General features: G+C 50.3%; 1 long non-coding RNA gene across 1 annotated transcript in view; it reads right to left on the reverse strand.

The window, feature by feature from the left end:
* The window catches only part of LOC141583468 (uncharacterized), a 45,527-nt gene extending 40,661 nt beyond the window's left edge, over positions 1-4,866 (reverse strand). Inside the window, exon 1 of the long non-coding RNA XR_012516084.1 lies at positions 4,728-4,866. This is a non-coding gene — a long non-coding RNA (uncharacterized LOC141583468). The remainder of the gene's footprint in view (positions 1-4,727) is intronic.
* Positions 4,867-15,095: the final 10,229 nt, after the last annotated feature.

The raw sequence follows: 15,095 nt of genomic DNA on the forward strand, positions 1-15,095 counted from the left end.
GGCAGTGGCCAGAGGCATGGGCAGCCCCGAGAGGTCCCCTCGTGGGGCACAGAGCAGGGCAGAGAAGCAGAGACAGTCTGCCTGGCAGGTTGCAGCGAAGAGCAGGGCAACCAAGCAGCTCCTTGGGCAGCCTCCGCTGCCTGGGTGTGGGAGGGGCCCTGGCTCATCAACCAGAAGGCAGGTTTGAGCCTCACCTCTACCAAAGACACAAAGGGTGACATCAGGAAGTCGCTTCACTCCAGGCCTCCGTTTCCTCATCCTTAAACCATCGGGGTTAAACTATCTGTCCTGAGCCACCTCTTCCAGGCCTGACCTGCACTTCTCCCCTGCCTTTTCAAGAGAGGAGAGAACCCTGCTGGACAGGAAAATGGGCTTGGAGAGGAGGGAGGCGTAGCAAATGGAAAATTAATTCTGGGCGGTAAAGAGCAGACGCTGTTGTTTGTGATGTATAACTTACTCTTTGTGTCAAACTGTGTACTGTGTATATCAGTGGGATGGCAAGAAAACCGAGATCTATTACTTAGAGTTTAATCTGTTCTCCGTGTTGGAGAAGAGAGAGGGAGGGGGAAAGAAGACTACAGCTTTAATCACAGGCCCGACTCGACGTGTCAAGCTGCTCTCGGGTGTGTTAGTAAAATGATGTCGGATCACAGGCCTCCCAGACAGCTCCGCACACTGCAGCTTTATCTGCCGAGCCGTAAATTAGCACACCTACTTTACGCTCTTCAGGTAAAACCAGTAATTTAGCTGAAAAATACACACACGCACACATGCACACAGAGCGTGTCGGGGAGAGCTCAGGAGAGGGGGCTGCCCCCCCACCCCCGCCTTGAGCAAGAAGTAGCTAAAAATGAGCAAACCGGGAGGAAAATGACATCTCGGCTGTGCCTCCTGTCATTAGCGCCTGGGCTCCTGGTGCCAGCCCTGCAGCCAGCCCACCTTCCTTTCTACCTGCCTCAGTACCTCCCCAACCCCCACTACCCCTTTTCGCCATGAACCGTAAATTACATGCTGACACCTTTAATTTGTGCAAAGTATGCCTGGCTGCGCCTGGCACCAGCAGCCGGCTGCTATAATAAGGTCAATCTATATTCATTGTCGCAGCACTTGATGTGCCAGATAACACAGGGAGGCAGCGCAGTGGTGGCTTCTCCGGGCTGGGGGGTGAAGTGGGGGTGCCCGTTGCCGCTCATCGCGGCCTGGCACCAGTTGGCTCATCACTTATGCATGGCATGAGCGATGTTATGATTTAGCTAATCACCATCCGTTATTCATCCGATCGCTGCCTAGAGACGACAGTAGCACACGCCTGCCTGCCCACGCCAGAGAGGTAGGCCCCTGTCCACACGGTGTCACAGAAAGATCACTCAGTTGGTCTGATTGTCCTTTCTGGGGAGGGGCCCCAGGAAGGGAATAGCCCAGGATTGTAGACTCCTAGACTTGAGGAGGAGAAGCTGCTGAGAGTGCCTTGTGGGTAGGGTGACTGATGGGATGTCTCTGGGTCCTCGGGCCCAGGCAGGAACGGCCATCTCACTGATACCCAGGCTTTGAAGTCACAGAGTTCTGGGTTCTAATCCCCACTCTTCCACTTCCAAGTCGTGAGAACTTAGTCAAGTCACTTAACCTTTCTGGGCTGCAGTTTTTCAACAGCGTAACAGGGAAACAACTCCATTCCTGGCAGGAAGTGTGTGCAGATGCAAAATACGGAACGTGTCTGACATAGCAGGCATTCAGTCAATGACAGCTGCTAGTATCAGAGCCCCGGTGGATCTACCACATGCACGGCTGGGTGAATGTCTGCTTTCCACGGGGAATGCAGATCTAAAAGGCTCATGAGGGATGGGGCTGGGACCAGCAGGTGAGCCTATTTGAGACAATACCCCCTGGCTTGAGGCTATGATGAGACAGGTCTCAGCTTCTGACATGTTTAGGCAAGAGGAGACCAAGTATCAAATCCATGGCTGGGGAGGTTCAGAGGCAGGCACGAACCAGGTTCTCGGCCTCGAGCAGGCTGGAGGCAAAAAATGAAGCTTAGTGACCCCAGCTCACAGAGCTGAAGGGACTTGGAGATTGTTCAGCCCAACACTGCATGCTAGAGATTGGGCATCAGAGGCAGAGAGGGAATTGACTGGTTCATGGTGGCCCAGCCAGTGAGGGGCAGGGCTGGTGTCCTGGCCTGGGCTTCTGACTTCATAGCTCTTCCTGCTGCTCTGCAAGGCAGCCCCGACAAGGGGCAGAGGATCATCAGACTTTGAGGGGATGCCCTTGGGATCACCTGAGCCTTCTCTCTTCTGGATACTCAGTCAGGAGAACACAATGCATGCTCCTAGCTCTGTCTATAGCCCTGTAGGCAGTGAGAGGGATGGGGTCAAGCCCTCAGCTTTCAGTGGCTCCTCGGCTTCCTTAGCTACACAATACAGCCAAGAGGATCTGCTTCTAGGAGCTAATGAGAAGATTAAGTGAGACCACCGGAGCAGACCAGATGAACACTTTTCCCTTCCAGCCAACAAGCTTAGAGTCTAAAGAAGGTAGCTGGGCTGACAGCAGCCTAAGAGATCACCTAAATCAAGCTGTGCAAAAGCAGCCAAGTTGAACAATTAATTCTGCAGCCTGGAAACACTCAGCAAACCCCTCACTGTCCTAGCAACATGCTGGCTCTTCCACTGCCACCCCTTTGTCCCTTCTATCCCCTCCCTGAGGAAGGCCCTGCCCATCCTCACAGCTCCCCAAATCCAGCTTATCCTCCCAGGTCCTGCTCAGATCTGCTTCCTCCAGGAAGCCTCTTCTCTCTTCTGGGCATGAGCAATGCCCTCCCCTACCTGCAGTCCCCACCCCTTCCTGACCCAATGTGGGGCTCCCTCTCTAACCACAAGTGATTAGGCCCCAGATTAGAAGCACTGGAAGAGTAAGCCATTATTTTAGAGCTAAGCAGCCTTAGGCCACTCCGGGTCTCTCTTCCTGGGCAGTTTCCAGCAGTGTTTGGGCTGTGAAGGGACCATAAGGGCCAGGCCAATGGGCATCTCTATGGAAACTGGCGCCTCTAGGCTGTTTCCCCTGTCTCTGGCATTTGTCTAAAGAAATGCAAATGTTCTCGCCAACCCGGGCTTATGCCCTGAGGTGTCTTCCCATTGCAAGAAGGTAACGTCCCTGTCCCACCTATGCCCAGCCCCTCTCTGCTCCTGCCCCCGAGGCCAGCCCAGGGCTGGCGGCTCTGTGTATCTTCCCATGTATCACAATTACCCACACACCTGTGCCGTGGGTGCCTGCCAAGCCGAAGCACAGCGGCCAGTGCTCAGTCACCCTCGAAATGCGTTTCATCTCTTACCTGCAAAACTTGGACATCGTGGAGGGCAGGGCCTCCCACCGCAAGTGAGGCCATTAGCCTCCTCCTACCACCTGGTGGGTCTGCCTGGCTGGGCACTCCACGCCCATTAGCCTCCTCCTACCACCTGGTGGGTCTGCCTGGCTGGGCACTCCACGCCCATTAGCCTGAGCACAGCTAGAGAGCTCCAGCAAGCCCAGGGTGGAACCCACACCCCTCATCCTGTAGCGTCCTATCACCTACCCACAAGTGACCGTGACCTCATTTTGCTTCTGAGGAACTGGGAACCAAAGGAATGTGGGATCCGAGCCTCCCACAGAAACTGAGACCTCCAGCCTCCAGGAACAGCACCCCGTCTCGGTGCTGGGGGCTCGGGCCCTGTCATCACAAGCAGCCCATACCCTCAGCCTCTGTTTTGAACTCTTGTCCTCACTGACATTCGGCTGCCCCCGATACGCCAGTTCCCCCTGTTTCCTTTCCCACACCCCCACGGACCCTGCCATTGCTTTTCCCGAAACATTTGCCCTCCCTTATCCCCTACAAAGCCCCATCCCCTCTGAATCCATGTCCACAGACTTGACCTCTCGCCACTGCCCACGGGTTGCACCTCGCATTCAACACAGACTCAACTGACACATCTGCCCTCCCCACCCCCTCCTGTCATCAGTTTTGGTGACTTCAACATCCACTCAGCAGATCCACCCAACACTGGGGCTTCTCTGTCCCTCTACAGGTTGGTCCAACCATTTGTCCCCCTCCTCCCCACCTACTCCCATGGCCATCACACGTTGTACCATTGTGAAAACTGCACCACCCACATGGTCTCCACTTCAAGCATCCCACCAGGTGACCAGCAATCCAGATGACAAGCAATCCCTCCACCTCACCACGCCCTCCCACCCCTCACCCTCCTCTGTCACCACCACCAGCCCTCTGCCATCACAGCCATCTTTCATCTTCTCTTCTCCCCTTGCTTCGTCATACTTAAAGACCACGTCCAACCTTGGTTAAATCCAATCACCCACCTGCTCAATGCCTGCACCCATGCAGCAAAATAAAGGTAGAGAAAAAAGAAACCGGCTTCCTCTAAATTCATAGCCTGGCATCCCACTGGGCCCTGCGTTGCTCTGCAGCACTGCTACGGTTGTCTCGTGGCCTAGGTGTGCGCTTTCCTTCTCTAGAGCAACTGTCTCAGCCTTTCTCCTCTCCCCATACCCCTCACCACCCCAACTCCACTTGCCTCATGCTTTGTTCAGAAAGTAGTATCAATCACAAAGGCCATCTTCCCATCATGAAACCTGGCAGCCTCCCTCTTGCTCCTGTGGACCAAGGCCACTGCTCTGCCCAAGGCCATTCCCTCCAGGTGGGGCTTGGATCCCACTTCTGTCACCTGAACCATAGGTACCTCGTCTTTCTGCACATCCCCTCCTCCTTCTCCATTAGGTCATCCACAGCGGGCTTCTTCAGGATCTCCTGTGCTACATGAACAGCTCCATTGGGCTCCTCTTCTCTCTCCAGCTTCCATCTCAGTGTTCTGCTCCCGTTCGCTGCAAAAAGTGTTTAAAAAATTATCTGCAGTTCCTGCTTCCACCTTCTTAGTGGGCATTCTGTTCCCATGGCTTAGCTGACTCAGCGTTCATCATGTCACCACTGTGTCCAGTCCACATTCTCTTCCTTTCACTTGACCTTTCAGTAGTGACTGATACAGGACCTCTTCCCACTTCTTATTGTGCTTTGTATTTGGCCTCCACTCCTTCTTCTTCTGGGTTTCTTCTTACTCCCTGTCCACTCCTTCTCAGTCTATCTGGCCAACTCTGCCTCCATGTCCAACCCTCTATGGGCAGAAAAATCTCAGGGCAAATCCATGGACCTCTTTGTTTTTTCCTTTCCCAGTGGTCCCAAGATAACTTCATCCCATCCAATTGCATAAAATGCTAGGTCTCTGTCATGACTGGATGTGTCCACATCTCCAGTCCTCAGCCACTCCTTGTGGATTCCACTGTGGGAGTGGATTTCACAGTGAGAGTGGATTCCACTGTGGGAGTGCATTCCACAGTGGGAGTAGATTCCACCATGGGACTGTATTCAACTGTGGGAGTGTATTGCACTGAGGGAGTGGATTCCACAGTGGGAGTGGATTCCACCATGGGAGTGTATTCAACTGTGGGAGTGGATTCCACTATGGGAGAATGACTAGGAGCCATCTCAAAATTAATACAGATGGCCAAAACTAAACTCTTGGCTTTTCCTTCAAACTTGCTCCTCCTCTCTGCTCCGTAGACATCCCACCTCTGTCAATGGTACCACCACCCACTCGTGCTTAAGCAAAATATCCCAGAGTTATCTCAAATTCCTCTCTTCATCCCCCACACCCAAGCAATCGGCAAGTCCCTGACAATCCCACCCCCAACACACACCCCAGTCTGTCCATGTTCCTCCATCTCTTCACGGCCACCCCAGTCTGGGCCAGCACCACTTCACTGCTGGACTAAAGTCTCACTCCTGGGCCTCACTGATGCCCTCCTCTACTTGCAGCCCCCATCCCTTCTTGACCAAACATAGGGCTCCGTCTCTAACCACAAGTGATTAAGCCCCAGATGGGAAACACTGGATGAGCGAGCCATTATTTAGAGCTAAGCAGCCTTAGGCCTCCCTGGGTCGGTACTGCTCATCTGCAGAATGGACACGCAAAGGTGGCGTGGTGTATTCTCTGCGGCCCCAGGCATCACATTCCTGGGCAAAGTTTCCAGCAATGTTTGGGCTCTGAAGGGACCATAAGAGCCAGGCCAATGGGCATCTCTATGGAAACGGGTTCCTCCAGGCTGAAGGAGGGTGGACTCTCCAGGCCAGGTCCCTGCCTTCAGTATTGCCCTCCCACTGCACTCGCCACGCAGCAGCAGCTGGGGTCAGCTTTGTATAACGGAAATCAGGCCACGCCACTTCACTGCTTAAACGCCTCCAGTGGCTTCCAGCACCTTTTGAATAGAAAGGAAACTTCTCATCCCACACAGGGTCCCCAGTGCCTGCTCCCCACCTGCTCCACCATCCTTGCTGTGGCTTTTCCCTCCTGCTCACAGGGCAGCAGCTGCAGGCATCTCATCAGGGTTTCAGACAGGAGGACTGGGAAGGAAAAAGGGCAAAGTGGGGCCTGCCTGGGAGCTCGTCCATTTTCATCGCAATAGTAATAACCTTTCTGGGATCCCCATCCAGGAGACGTCTGCTTATAGCTCACTGGCAAGACCACATCACGTGGACACCCGTGGCTTTAGGAGAATTTGGGAAATAGAATTTGTTTGTTCATTCATTTTAGAGACGGGGTATCTCTCTGTTGCCCAGGTTGGAGTGCAGTGGTGCAATCAGAGCTCATTGCAGTTTCAAACTCCTGGGCTCAATCGATTCCCCTGCCTCAGCCTTCTCAGTAGCTGGGATTACAGGCACACACCACCACACCTGGCTAGTTGCTTTTTAAATTTTTTGTAGAGACAGAGTCTCACTATGTTGCCCAGGCTGGTCTCAAACTCCTGGTCTCAAGCAATCCTCTCGCTTAGCCTCCCAAAGCTCTGGAATATTTGTTTACTTTTTAAGAGGTGCCTATTGCTGCCCTAAATAAAAGTGGGGTCACCTAGGAAGGCAGAAATGGGGACTGGAGTGGCTGGTCTACCAGTGCCTCCAAGACAGACTGAAAGTTCCATGAAGTGAGGCCACGCCTTCTCTTCTGGGTCAGGCTCAGATTTTGGAATCCTGTGTTCAGTAAACAGCTACTGAAGAGCTGGTTTTTTTTTTTCCTTGTCAAACCCCTTGCATGACCCAGCATGAAAGAGATGAACCAGGCCGGGCACGGTGGCTCATGCCTATAATCCCAGCACTCTGAGCCAAGGCAGGTGGATCACAAGGTCAAGAGATTGAAACCATCCTGGCCCACATGGTGAAACCCCATCTCTACTAAAAATACAAAAATTAGCTGGGCGTGGTGGCACGTGCCTGTAGTCCCAACTACTCAGGAGGCTGAGGCAGGAGCATTGCTTGAAGCAAGGAGGTGGAGGTTGCAGTGAGCCAAGATTGCGCCACTGCACTCCAGCCTGGTGACAGAGCACTGTCTCAAAAAAAAAAGAGATCTTTTTTTTTTTTTTTTGGCCACCTTTCTTCCCCTGTAGAGGCTCACTAAGGCTGGGAGACAGGCCGCCCAGCAAACTGTGGCATGTCAGTTTCCGCACAGGTGGACACAGAAGGGGCCGTAGAGGCACAGAAACTGCATCCTGTGTCCGTGCATCCTCCTAGCTCCAGGCATCCTTCTTGAGAGAAAGGAGGCAGCTCCACAGAGAGGGGCTTTGAGCTGTAAGCAGGAAACAGAGAAGGCAGAAGGAGCGATACGGCGATGAGGGTGGCACGGCCCAAGGCGTGGAGATGCGCACGGACACCCCCTGTTCGGGGACTCATGACAGTGGGGCAGAGTTGCAATCTAAGAGGAGGAGAGGTGAGGAGGAGGGGAGGGCAGCTCGGATAGGAGAGAAGAAAACCTCACTGTGAAGGGCCTCGGAGGTCATACCAGGAATTGACATTTTCCTGTAGCAGTCATCGAAGGGGTGTCAGCTGAAGGGCAATAAGATCAGATTTGTGAGCTTCTTTGTTTTTGCTTTATTTTGTTTTGTTTTTGAGGCAGGGTCTCACTGTGTCACAGTCACAGCTCACTGCAACCTCAACCACCCAGGCTCAAGCAATCCTCCCACCTCAGCCTCCCGAGCAGCCAGGACTGCAGGCACTTGCCACCGTGACCAGCTGATTTTTTCTATTTTCTGTAAAGATGGGGTCTCGCTATGTTGCCCAGGCTGGCAGATTTGGGTTTTAGAAAGGACATTCTGGCAGCAGTAGATGAGGTGGGTCAAGAGACGGAGGCAGGGCGATCACGTAGGGAGACATTAAAGCAATCCTAAATCAAGAAGGCCTGAATTAATGGAGAGGGAGAAGAGATGGATCCTGAAGACAGAGAGAGAGAGAGTACCAAAGCAGCAGGGAAGATCAGGCACCGGGCTTTCTCTCTGCTTGGAGATCTACTCCTGCCCCTGAGTCCTACCCCTTCCATGCTCCTCTGTCACCACATTCTTTTTCGTCATGCAACAGACCAGACTAAGTGACTTTACATATATATATACTTTTTTTTTTTTTTTTTTTTTTTTTGAGACGGAGTCTTGCTCTGTGACCCAGGCTGGAGTGCAGTGGTGCGATCTTGGTTCACTGCAACCTTCACCTCCCAGGTTCAAGCAATTCTCCTGCCTGTATTTTTAGTAGAAAGAGGTTTCACATGTTAGCCAGGATGGTCTTAAACTCCTGACCTCATGATCCGCCAGTCTTGGCCTCCCAAAGTGCTGGGATTACAAGTATGAGCTATTGCTCCCAGCCCTGAGTGACTCAGGTGACTATCTCTCTCCCCTCTGGTTGTGAGGCCAGAGTATGTGTGATTTTGCATCACTGCACCCAGTTCCAGCACCCTGCCCATCACTGCTGATGCATGGTAGAAACGCAGTGCACGTTCACAGGAAGTACGGACCATGCAATGGTGATGATGTGGCAGGAAAAAGGGTAAACGCCATTCTCAGAGCTCAGATTATATCCTACAGGGGCCAGGAAGACGTAGGGAGTTTTAAATATAGAAGGAACATGGTCAGCTCTGTGTTTGCGATTAATCCATCTGGCAGCTGTGGAAGATGTATTTGAATAGGGCAAGACTCGAGAGAGGGGGACCAGTCCAGAGCTAGTTCTGACACTCCAGGCAAGAGAGAAGGAGACCTGAATGTGGAGAGAGGAGAAGGAATAGAAGGGAAGGATCAGCCTGAGAAGTAGCAAGGAGGTGGGACTGGTGAGGTCTGATGATCAACTGGAAGACAGTCAATCGGTTGGCTTAGGCAATTGGGTCTATGATGTCATTTGCTGAGACTGGGCAGAGGGTAGGGGGAGGTGCCCTAATGAGCTTCCCTTGGGACATGTTGAGGCTAAGATAACTGTGGAGCATTCTAGAGAGAAATGCAATAGGCTAGCTATGTGAGACTGAAGGTCAGGGTGGAGCCTAGGGCTAGAGGTAGAGATTTGGGAGTCATCAGCTCAGAAAGGCAGTGATCACAGTGACATGGGAGACTGAGAGTCACCTGGAAAGACACTGTCAAGTGAGAAAAACAGTAGCTCAAGGAGACAGCCATCAAAAGTGTCCACCTTTGAGGGTCTGCAGAAGGAAAGGACCCTTCAAAGAGAGAGAGAAGAGAAAAAGAAATGGCGGGGGAGCCAGGACAGAGTGGTGGTGTCCCAAGTGCCGATGAAGAAAGTTCAGGAAGGATGAGAGTAGTCAACAGGGTCAAAAATCAAGTGAGAGGGTTTGGCAACATGACAGCCACTGGCGAACTTTGCCAAAGCAGATTCCATGGTGCTGGTGGGGGAGGCATGTTGCTTCAGGCTGGGGAACACATCAGGAGTAAGAAAGTAGAGGCAGCTCAGTTAGTTAATGGCTTTGTTACAAATGATATTCCCCCTTCTTCCCAAAAAGAGCCCACTGTAAAATATACATTACAAAGATCAAGTAACATAGCATAAAGACCTAGAACTGTGCCAGGCATACAGTGCTACCCAGTACAGGTTAGGTGTATTTGCTTCTTATATTAATAGGTATATATCCAATAATACTGTTAAAACAGAAAATTAAAAACCACGTACAGACAAAGACTTGAAAGAATTCGAAGCCAGGATTTGAACACCCATATTCCCAGAAAAATTATTCACGACAGCCAAGAGGTAAAAGTAACCAAGATGTCTACTGATGGATCAATGGATAAACAAAACGTGGTATATACATACCATGTAATATTATTTAACCTTTCAAAGGAAAGGAGGGGCCAGGTGCGGTGACTCATGCCTGTAATCCCAGCACTTTGGGAGGCCAAGGTGGGTGGATCACTTGAGGTCAGGATCATTCAAGACCAGCCTGGCCAACTCCTGACCATGGTGAAACCCTATCTCTACTAAATATACAAAATATAAACTAACCAGGAGTGGTGGTGCGCACCTGTAATCCCAGCTGCTCAGGTGGCTAAGGCAGGAGTATCACTGGAGCCAGGCAGGTGGGAGGTTGCAGTGAGCCGAGATCACATCACTGCACTCCAGCCTAGGCGACAGAGTGAGACTCTGCTCAAATAAATAAACAAACAACAAACAAATAAGTAAATAAATGGAAGGGAATTCTGGCATATGCTGCAATGGTGAACCTTAAGGATGTTATGCTAAGTGTAATAAGCCAGTCAAGAAAGACAAACACTGTAGGTTCCCACAAACAGAAGTGCCTAGAGAAGCCAAATTCACAGACATGAAAGTAGAGTGGTGGTTGCCAGAGGCTGAGGGGAGAAGGAAATGGGAAATTATTGTTTAATGGGTATAGGGTTTCAGCTTGGGAAGATTAAAAAACTGTGGACTGAGCACAGTGGCTCATGCCTGTAATCCCAGCACTTTGAGAGACCAAGGTGGGTGGATCATGAGGTCAGGAGATCAAGACCATCCTGGCTAACATGGTAAAACCCCATCTCTACTAAAAATACAAAAAAATTAGGTGGGCATGGTGGCACGCACCTGTAATCCCAGCTACTTGGGAGGCTGAGACCAGAGAAACGCTTAAACCCGGGAGGTGGAGGTTGCACTGAGCCGAGATCATGCCACTGCACTCCAGCCAGAGCGAGACTCCGTCTCAAAAAAAAAAAAAAAAAAAAAAAAAAGTTCTCAAGATGGATAGTGCTGACGGCTGCACAAAAAAATGAATGCATTTAATGCTACTGAACTGTACACTTCAAAATAGTTTAAAAAATATGTTTTATGCTATGTACATTTTACCACAATAAAAAATAAACATGTACAAAGAAAAAGAAAAATATATATTACAATGTGGGCTAATACAATTGCTGGAATGGAGCACATCATTATGCCTGAGCTTTCTGGTAACCAACCTATGAAGAGAGATGGCCAAGTCTGATGTTTAATAAAAGGAAAAATACTGCTGTTTCCAGAGATCTCAGTGTCCACCCCAGCCACAGCTCTGGGCAGGACTCAATTATAGCAGGCATTTGCCTCGGTGACTCTTAGACAAGAGACACTGGAGAGCATGCAGGACAATGCAAAAATCAGCAGTTGCCTCACAGAATGCAAAGGTACATTCATGACGTAACCGTTTGTGGTGGTGGTTCTGGAAGAAACGTGAGAGAAAATCAATGAAACCTAACTCAAGAGCCTTTCTGGTGGGAATGAAGCTAATGAGGGCTCAACAGGAAGGTTTCCAGGAAGGAACTTGGAATTCCCAAAACACTCGCTTAGTGGGTGGGGCCTGTAGGGTTTCCAAAGAGAGGTGTCCTACAGATTGGGTTAAAGATGGGGGTCCAGATGTTATCAGCACAGAGATGGTCACCATAGCCAGGGATGAGAGTACCCTGTCCAGGAAGAGTGTAGAGCCCCAGGGGGTGCTGCTTCATAGACACCCCCATTTCCCAGAGGCCCATCAAAGACTGGAGAGCACACAGTAGCTGGGTATTTTTAGTGAGCATGCAGGAATGAGAACTCGTATCTTCTGACTCCCTGTCATGTATACTGGCCATTGTCCTGGACACTTCTCTGTTCAGGAGAAAGAACATGATGCTGGTCATCAGGAGGCCTGGTGGGAATCTCATGGTCACCACCTCCGGCTCTGTGGCTTTGGATAAGTTACACAGTCTCCTACAAACTCAGCTTCTTTGTCTGTGGATGGTAATACAAATGTAACAGATCCTTCCTTGCTTTCCTTACAAGGTTATTGGGAGCAGAAGGGGTCTGAGCAGAAGCACATCTAAAGAGAGGACTTTAGTCTGTGTCCTCCTTCCGTTTCCCTTATGATTTCAAACAGACATCAGTCCAAGAGCTGCTCCAGAAAACCCCCAGCCTCCTTTCACTGATCTCAGACCCACCGGTACATATGCTCAACCTGCCCCTTGTTGGGAGATCAACTATAATGAGCCATGTGATAGCAGAATGCCACCTTCAAACCACTGGCATACATGGATGATCATCACTCAGTGCCTCAGAGTCTGTTCTAGCCCTCAAGGCAACAGTGATGCCCTTCACCAAGCCAGAAGCTTGGGAGGATGGTGTCTGCAGTTCAAACATGCTGCATTTGATGAACTATGGGCACTTCAGATGGAGAGACCTGGGTAGTGGCTGCAAGTAGAGACCTGAAATCCCCGGTAGGTCTAGGAAAGAGAGAAAAATTTGATAAGCATCAATACAGAGGTGGAAGTGGAAGCCATCAGTGGGACCCTTTCCAAAGAAGCTTGGAACTAAAAGTGCAAATGACTTTAATAATGAGACAGCTATTGGGCATCAAGAAGGAGCTGGAGGAAATCCGGACTTGGAGTTTTCTATGCACGCTAGCATTGGCACCACACCCAGTCACCCAAGCCTGGCCTGGGTTGTACCGTCCCCACACATGGCTCCGGGTGCTTGACAGAGGAGAGTCTGCAGAGAGCAGCCTTGCTTTAGGTTGGAGGGACTTGCTGGCCAGACTCTTTCAGACACATCGTCTCTTAAAACCTCAGCCTGGATGGCTCTGCTCAGCAATCATGTGTTTAAAAAGCAATAAGACTAAATGCTTTCCCATTTCCCCTTTGAGAGACCATGTATGATAAATGATAGGCAATTTCATGGTTGGAGTTTCAATTTCCGAAAATATTAGTGCTATTCCCCAAGCTCCACTTCCGAGATAAATTCCTTTTGGCAGCCTCCTCCGTTGTCTCCTAATTCCCTGATTCTGAATACATTCGGAGGTTTGGTGCAAATTTCATCAACCCAGTCCCAGCATCTACCTGTCTGGTTTGCTTTGGCAAGAGTGTCAGCCACCTTCCACTCTTTCAGGTTCTTTTTATATTTGTTACAAGTCCATGGTTATTTATTAGGTACCTCCTGTGTGCTCCCACCTCCATGTTCAGTTATTACAATGGGTGTAAGGAGTTGTAATCAATCATTCAATCAACAAACATCGATCATGCATCTGGGCCCTTCAAGCCCAAAACTGCACTTCTTCAGAGCCTAATACTTCACGCTTGTTTCACACTGTATCCATTTCGCAGTGGGGAGAACTGAGGTTCAGAGCTAACCTTGTAAAGTCAGGGTGGACTAGAGCTATCAGTGGCAAGGCAGGAGGGGGTGAACATTGTGTGGGCATCTACAGGAGGCCAGGCTCTGGGATGAATGCTTAACAGCCCTCTGCACAGGAGTGTAAGCTATTTATCTTCACAAAACTCGAGGTAGGTGTTATTATCACCATTTTATGGATGTGGGAACCGAGGCCCAGGAAGGCTAGGCAGCCTGCCCGTGGATTCCCTTTCCACCGAGTAACACTCTCTATCCTGATGTCCTGACAGCAGCAGGCTGGATGGAGCCCCCATAGTTATTTCCAAACCATGGAAGTGCCCTTCTTTGACGCCAAGTCAACCACAGAAAGAGAAAAACCTACCTTTGCACCTTGATCTCTCATTGCTTGGTACTCTCTGCCTGCCCTAGCCCCAGGCTCCTGCCTAAGTTTCCCAGCCTGAAGGCCTCAGTGCATCACCCACACTCCGGGGCCCATGGCCCATTCGCTGCTTCCTCTCATGCTGTTGCCTTCTCTTTCTAACCATCATAGGTCAGCAAAGCCCGTGATGTCAACCTTTCCTCTCTAGCCATTCACTTACCCTTTAGAGGGGTCATCTCAGGACCAGGATGACGTTTCTTTCGATCATAATCTATGGATCCCTAGAAGAAGACTGGGCACAAAGCAGGTATTCCAAAAAGATTGAGGAAAGTATCAGGATGAAATGTGCTGGAGTGAGACTAAAGGGGATGAAATCAGTGAGAACAGAGCAAATGGTATGAACTGGGACAGGATGGGATGGAATCAAAGCAAGAAGGATAGCACGGTGCAGATAGAAAAAAGCAGGATGAAGAAAGCAAACTAGCATGGAACAGAGGAGGAGAGCATGGAACAGACAAAGCGGGTTGAACCACCCTGGGACAGGTTGGAACAGAACAGAACAAGATGGGACAGAATAAAACAGGGCAGAGGAGACTAGACCAAGTCAGAACAGAATGGAACAGGACAGAAGAGTCTAGAAGAGGATGCAGCAGAATCGAATAGGATTCAGTAGACCAGCACAGGGTGAAACAGATGCAAACGGGTCTCAACAGAATAGAGTGCAGCAGGATCATAGGGCCGGAGCCAAACAGTAGGTAACTGGATGAAATAAAATTCACTTCATTCATTCAACAAATGTTTGTCAAGTGCTACTCTGTGCTAGGTAGGGAACACAGAATACTCCCTGCCCTCGTAGAACACATTGTCTTGTAAAAGGAACCAAAAAGACATAATTATTAACACATGTATGGTTACAAATTATGAGTGTCTGTGAAACAATAAACAGCTCGCCATGATCACAAATGATGGGCTAGAAGAAATAATATGTTTAACAAGGAAGTCAGGAAGCTGCAACCTAAATGATAAGGAGGAGCCAGAGGCTCTTAAAGAACCAGGGAAGAGCATGCTGGGCAGAAAGAACAGCATGTGCAGAAGCCCTGAGGCAAAAAGTGTTTGGCCCACTCAGAGAACAGAAAGAAGGTCAGCATGAACAGTGCCCAGGAAGCCAGGCACAGAGTGACAACGGAGCAGGGGGCGAGCTGGGCAGCGGCCAGACGGCGCAGGGCCTGGGGAGTTTATTCTAAGTGCGATGAGGAGCCATTAAAGGGG

This window comes from Saimiri boliviensis, chromosome 2 (assembly GCF_048565385.1).
Source record: "Saimiri boliviensis isolate mSaiBol1 chromosome 2, mSaiBol1.pri, whole genome shotgun sequence".
Lineage (NCBI taxonomy): Eukaryota > Metazoa > Chordata > Mammalia > Primates > Cebidae > Saimiri > Saimiri boliviensis.